The 7,041-nt window shown below is 37.9% G+C and overlaps 1 pseudogene; it reads left to right on the top strand.

Annotated features, from left to right (window-relative positions):
* Positions 1-1,429: 1,429 nt before the first annotated feature.
* Positions 1,430-1,538, top strand: LOC116643325 (annotated as a pseudogene).
* The last annotated feature ends 5,503 nt before the right edge of the window (positions 1,539-7,041 follow it).

Raw genomic sequence — 7,041 nt, forward strand, 5'->3', positions numbered from 1 at the left:
TGTTCTTTTCTGAACGTTCTTTTCCAAGAGGCTGCTGTGCAGTTTTCCAGCGTGACTCCTACCAGGCTTTGGAAAGGCTTATATTTAATAGTTACATCTGTCAGGTTAGTTGTTAGTTACAACACCTGTAATTAGACTGAATTTTGCCTTTTCTTTCTTCAAGAAGTGTATGAATTGTAGTCTTCTCCCACACAGATAGATCTAATTAAGCAGTGCTTTATAAATGAAGTTGGATTTTTTTTTTTTATTCTATCAAACTTTTGGAATATCCTTTTATTTAAACCCAAAGAGATGATGGCTTTTACAACCTTGAGAATTTAGGGCCTAAATACCATAAGAATCTTTGAAATCTTTCCAGGATTTTGGTTAGTGTCAGGCTATAGTAGATAACTATTTGACATTTCATGGGTGTATGAACCCTCCTCTTCCCCAGTCCCACCTTGCCATAGGCTGCCCTTGTAGTTGCCACAGCTTTGAATGGATTATCTTTTTTAGCCATTTTTTCATTTTTATCTCCATACTGCTGTATTTGTTGGTAATGTAACTGTCTTGCTTTGATTTATGTCATTTTTTATTTTTTTAAGTAGGCTCCATGCCCAGTGGGACTCAATCTCACCACCCTGAGATCAAGACCCAAGCTGAGATCAAGAGTCAGACACCAGGGGTGGCTGGGTGGCTCAGTGGGTTAAGCATCTGCCTTCAGCTCAGGTCATAGTCCCAGGATCCTGGGATCAAGCCCTGAGTCGAGCTCCCTGCTCAGTGAGGAGCCTGCTTCTCCCTCTCCCTTTGCCCCTCTCCCCAGCTCATGCTCTCTTTCAAGTAAATAAATAACATCTTTAAAAAAAAAAAAAGGGATGCCTGGGTGGCTAAGTGGTTAAGTGTCTGCCTTTGGCTTAAGTTGTGATCCCGGAGTCCTGGGATCAAGTCCCGCATCGGGCTCCTTGCTCAGTGGGGAGCCTGCTTCTCCCTCTGTCTGCTGCTTCCTCTGCTTGTACTCTCTCTGACAAATAAATAAATAAAATCTTCCAAAACAAACAAACAAACAAACAAATAAAAAGAGACACCTAACCGACTGAGCCACCCAGGCACCCCAGTAACTGTTTTGCTTTTAGATTCTGTTTTTCTTAGTATATGGCTCATGGTGGGAGACTGAGGATCTGTCTATGCCACTTATTTTCATTATTTTTAAACCTTTGAGATGGAGGGGCTTCCTGATTGGCAGATATTTTCTTCTGAACAGTAGTGAAAACAACATTGGTTTGCACTTTTACAAGCCTGGAATACCCTTTCTGCTCTCAGTGTTTACGATGCTGGCATACATCGCCTACTATTTTGTAAACACTGTTGAACTTATGAAATCTGTGTACTTGCTCTCTTTACTGATATAACCCACATAAAGATTCTGAACTTTGAGAGCAAATTCTTTATAATGCATAACTGGCTAAAGACTAGAAGAGTACCCAGTGTGCAATGGCTCCTTGGTAGTGTATGTAGCCTGCTGATTGTATGGGTTCCCCTAAGGGACTTTGGAGCTAGCCCTTTCCAGTGGGCATTGATGTCTGACCTCATGCTATCTCCAGTCTAGGCTGCAGGCAGGTATGAGGGGTGCTTTGGAAAGCACAGTGGCCAGGGTCCATGTTGGCCAAGTCATCAAGTCCATCTGTACCAAGCTGCAGAACAAGGAGCATGTAATCGAGGCCCTACACAGGACCAAGTTCAAGCTCCCTGGCTGCCAGAAGATTCACATTTCTAAGAAGTGAGGCTTGACTAAGTTTAATGTGGATGGATTGAAGATATGGTGGCTAAAGAAAAAGCAGCTCATCCCAGATGGCTGTGGAGTCAAATACATCCCTAATCACGGCCACTTGAACGAATGGGGGGTTCTGCAGTCATGAGAACCTGGGCACTGCCCCCTCCTTATTCATTCCCATCAGTAAATCCTACTTCCTGTCAAAAAGAAAGACTAGAAGAGTAAAATGTTTTTCTTCCTGTCAGCTAAAAGATAAAGAAGTGTTTACTAAACTTCAACTGGTTATGATCACTAAATAAATTGATACACTTAAAAACTGGTATAACATCATGAATTTCATCTTCATGATTTCTGTCATATGTTCACACTACCCAAATTGTTAGTTTCTTATTAGTTTTCCTAAAACTGACTTACTTTTAAAAATTAAATACCTCTTTTAGCCACAATTTAAATAATGTAAGTTAAATCACTAGTTTGATGTTCTGGTTATGTTTGTTTTAAAATTTTCTCAATTCACATTAAATTAGTCATGCAAGTATTACAATTAAAAAGTGCTTCACCATGTAATCAGCTAAAATCATTCTGTGTGATACCAGTAGTGTATGCGCCACACATTAGAAAAGACAGTCGAATTGTTGGATGGGTTACTGACTGATGACAGTTCCCAAAAGTAATATTTTGGCTTTTCCATTTTTTTCCATTTTACAAAGCATTTTTTCTTCTCAGAGATTCTAACAGCACATATTATTTGATTTGGTAATGTTTATGGCTAAGATGACTTAGTTGGAAAATATCCACTGATGAGTCTGCATTTAATTTTTGCTGAATAAAGTATTTTTTATAATAGCATACATATAATTATATAAATATGTGTTTTATAAATAAAACAGTTTAATTACAGTGGAACAAGATATTACAGTACATATTTTAAGGTTAGATAATTCTTGGATACCTCTTGTCATTATCTTGAAGGATTTACTTATTTGTTTACTTAGAGTGCTTTATTTTTCATTTAGGGAATAGGTTTCCTGGTACTGCACAAGGAATTGAATGATGTGAGGATCATTAGTGGTGAAAAATTATCTTTTGACAACACTTTTGACTTGGAATCATTCCCTCTTGGTGATAAATCCAAAAATTTTCAACACTCATTTGACATAGGGTTTTTGTTGCCAAAGGGTTTGTATCGGAGGGTACAAGTTTGCGTCTTAATTGGGGCAATGTATTATGAACAAGAACCCTTTATGTGATGACTCATTATTTAGACAAGTTGTCATCTTAAGCTTTGGTAGTTTAGTGACGAGCATTTTTATCTTACTAAAATTTCAAAGAAATGTGTATCAATCATGTTTCCAATGAAGAGAGTTGCTAAGCAACTTGATTTTTCAGGAAGGTCTAAATGACATCCAGTTTCAGTAAATGTTTGATCCTATTCGCCTTCCCTTTTTTATCTGTAAGAGCAGTCAGAGGACTATTCATGCATAAGGAAATAGAAGATTGTAGTGTATACTAGTTGAATTATATTTTGCTATAACAAATTTGGATCTCTTGTTCTTATACTTGAATATGTATGGTTGAAATTCAGACCCCACATATCAGATCATAAGCATCAACTTAATGACCATAAGAATTAGAGGTGGTTTTTTTTTTTTTCAGATTTTTTTTTTTTAAGAGAGAGGGGGGGGGGGGGGTTGGTGGTAGAGGGGCAGAGAGAGAGAGAATCCCAAGCAGACTCCAGACTCTGCAAGGAGCCCAACGTGGGGCCCGATCTCATGACCCTGAGATCACAACCTGAGCTGAAACCAAGAGTCAGATGCTCAACTGACTGAGCCACCCAGGCACCCCAAGCATTAGAATTCTTAATACCACTCTTCAAGGAAGAGGCAACTATTTCTCTGCTTCTTTTAATGTCATCCCATATTTTTAATATATGTGCTCTTTCTCTAAACTGCCTTGATGGTGCAATACAGTAGAATACAAGTCACCATATAAAATTTAAATTCTAATGTATGTGAATTATATTTCTATATATGTTTAAGTGTAATTTGCATATCCTGTTTCTACTTATAAGGCACAGGCTTGTGAAAACAGCCTCTTTATTATATTGTTGTACCATGCAGGTTTTTGGTGGGCAAAGAGTAATGTTGTTTATCATAATGAGAGGATTAATAATCCTTGAAACATATTTCTTGACTAAGTTTGTTGTTTTTTGGTAGTATTGTTTTGCTTGTTTATTTTACCTAGAAGTGCGGAAGACAGATGTGTGTTGCAAGGTTTGGAAAGGAAAAACAAAAAGCCAAATTGTTTTCTTACTAACTTAGAACAGATTATGCAAGAGAGTAATAAAGCTAATGGAGGTAGCCTTTTGACGGAAGTTTGTTAGCTTAAAGGAGACCTGAAAGTTGGAAGTTCCAACCAATCATGACCACTAAATAGGTTCATGCATTTAAAAATCAGTATGCCATCATCAGTGACCAAAATAAAATATGGTTGGGGTGCCTGGCTGGCTTGGTTGGTAGAGCATGTGACTCTTGATCTGGGGGTTGTAAGTTCGAGCCCCACATTGGGGGTAGAGATTACTTAAAAATAAAATCTTAAAAAAAAAAACAAAAAAACTTAAAAAAATGTACAGTTGTGTCATAACATGGTAGTTAAATATTTAAGAAAATCCAACCAAAGTTTTTTAATTTCTTTTTAAGATTTTTTATTTTTAGAGGCACCTGGGTGGCTCAGTCAGTTAAGCGTCTGCCTTTGGCTCAGGTCATGATCCCAGCGTCCTGGGATGGAGCCCAGCGACTGGCTCCATGCTCAGCAGGGAGCATGCTTCCCCCTCTCTCTCTGCCTGCCTGCCTACTTGTGACCTCTCTCTCTCTCTGTCAAATAAATAAAATCTTTTAAAAAAAAGTTTTTTTATTTTTAAATAATCTCTACACCCAGTGTGGGGCTTGAACTCACAACCCAAGATCAAGAGTTGTATGCTCTACCTACTGAGCCAGTCAGGCACCTCTCGTAATGATTATTTGTATTTTGATTTTTTAATCTCATGTTTCTTAAACAATTTCATTAGCAGAAATTTCCAAAAAGATTCAACAATGTTTAAAGATTTTATTTATTTGGCAAAGAGAGAAAGAGCACAAGCAGGGGGAGCTGCAGAGGGAGAGGGAGAAGCAGGCTCCCTGCTGAGCAGGGAGCCAGATGTGGGGCTCATCCCAGGACCCTGAGATCATGACCTGGGCCGAAGGCTTAATTGACTGAGCCACCCAGGCGCCCCAAGATTCAACAATATTAAGAAGACTTTTGTGTTATCAGCTCCTGATCTTTAGCTGTTTTTAGGGAAAAAGATAATTTCATTATTTTCATGTTATTATTCAGTGTTTCTCAAAGAATGACCATAGGCATGAGAATTACCTGAAACTGAAAATTGCAGATCTCCAAGTCAAATTCTCATATCAAATGCTGATTTCACCTCTGAGGTTTGGATCCAAGAATCTGCATTTTTAACAAATACCATAGATGATTTTTCTCAGTAAAGTTTGGGACCAGTGGTGTAAGTGATTTTTAGCTTCTCCAACAGACATAAGATTTTGAAGACTAATTGAAATGATGGCTAATTTGTGAATATTTTCTAGTTGAACCCCAGCTAGTTTAAACAAATGAAAAATCTATTGTGAAAAATACAAAAACTCTGCAAAATAAATTTCAAGTGACCTATTAGCATCATTAACAGTATAATAATTGCTTTTAAGAAAACCTTTAAAAACTGAAATTAAAAAAAAAACTATTTTCAAAATTACCAAAATAGATTTTATAAAGTAATACTACATGGTATGGAATGAATTGTCTCTCCCCCCAAATTCATATGTTAAAGCCCTAATCCCCAGTGTGATGGTATTTGAGGAGGGAGCCTTTGGAAGGTATTAGGTTTAGATGAAGTCAGAAGAGTAGGGCCCTCATGATAGGATTAGTGTCCTTGTAAGAGACACTGGGGAATTTACTCTTTCTGTCTCTGCCTTGTGAGGACACAAAGAGAAAATCTGTAAGCCAGGAAGGGAGCTCTCACTAGAACCTGACCATGCTGGCACCCTGAGCTTGGACTTCCAGATCTCTTGAACCATGAGAAAGACTATGGTATTTTTGTTATGACCTCCTTAGCTGACTAAGGCACAACATAAATGTAAGTGTTTAAAAAATAATTATAATTTGGGGCGCCTGGGTGGCTCAGTCGTTAAGTGTCTGCCTTCGGCTCAGGTCATGATCCCAGGGTCCTGGGATTGAGCCCGGCATCCGGCTCCCTGCTCTGTGGCAAGCCTGCTTCTCCCTCTCCCTCTCCCCCTGCTTGTGTTCCCTCTCTCGCTGTGTCTCTCTGTCAAATAAATAAAATCTTTAAAAAAAAAAAATTATAATTTTATCAATTCCTGTCCCGGCATGTATAGCAGAATGTTTCCTCTTCAAATTAAAACTAACTAAAACCTCCTTAATAAACACTATTGTTTATTAATTTTATTAATCAATAAAATTTTATTAGTCAATGAAATTAATTTGCAAAACTTGTCACTGATTTTGCTAATGACAAATCACACAGGAAAAACCATTTTCAGATAGCTTAAATTATTTGGCATTTTTTAGCTGAATTTTTCATGTTTTACTTCAGATTTTTAATTTCAAGTTTTGCTTATAGAGTTCTTGAATTAAAATGAAGACTGGTTGGGGCACCTGGGTGACTCAGTCATTGAGCGTCTGCCTTCGGCTCTGGTCATGATCCCAGGGTCCTGGGATCGAGCCCCTTGTCGGGCTACCTGCTCAGTGGGACGCCTGCTTCTCCCTCTCCCACTCCCCCTGCTTGTGTTCCCTCTCTCACTGTGTCTCTCTCTGTCAAATAAATAAACAAAATCTTAAAATAAAATAAAATAAAATAAAATAAAATAAAATAAAATAAAATAAAGACTGGTTATTAGGAAAGTTCTTTGCCTATGAATAGGAAACAAATTTATTATAAATGGTTTATCTAGTTTTACTTGTGAATGCTGCTGTCTGAACATTTCACTTTAGTCACCCATTTTGTTAGCTTGTTACTTTAAGTAAAATGTTGCATGAAGCTTTCTTAATTTTGTCATATGAAATTTCTATTCACCTAATATTTATTGAGCATCTACTATATTCCAAGTGTTGTGAAAACAACTCATTTAAAATTTAGACCTGGGGGCGCCTGGGTGGCTCAGTCGATAGGCTGATAGGCGTCTGCCTTCGGCTCAGGTCATGATCCCAGGGTCCTGGGATGGAGCCCCACACCA

Source organism: Phoca vitulina, unplaced genomic scaffold (genome assembly GCF_004348235.1).
Source record: "Phoca vitulina isolate PV1807 unplaced genomic scaffold, GSC_HSeal_1.0 scaffold25, whole genome shotgun sequence".
Taxonomy (NCBI): Eukaryota; Metazoa; Chordata; class Mammalia; order Carnivora; family Phocidae; genus Phoca; species Phoca vitulina.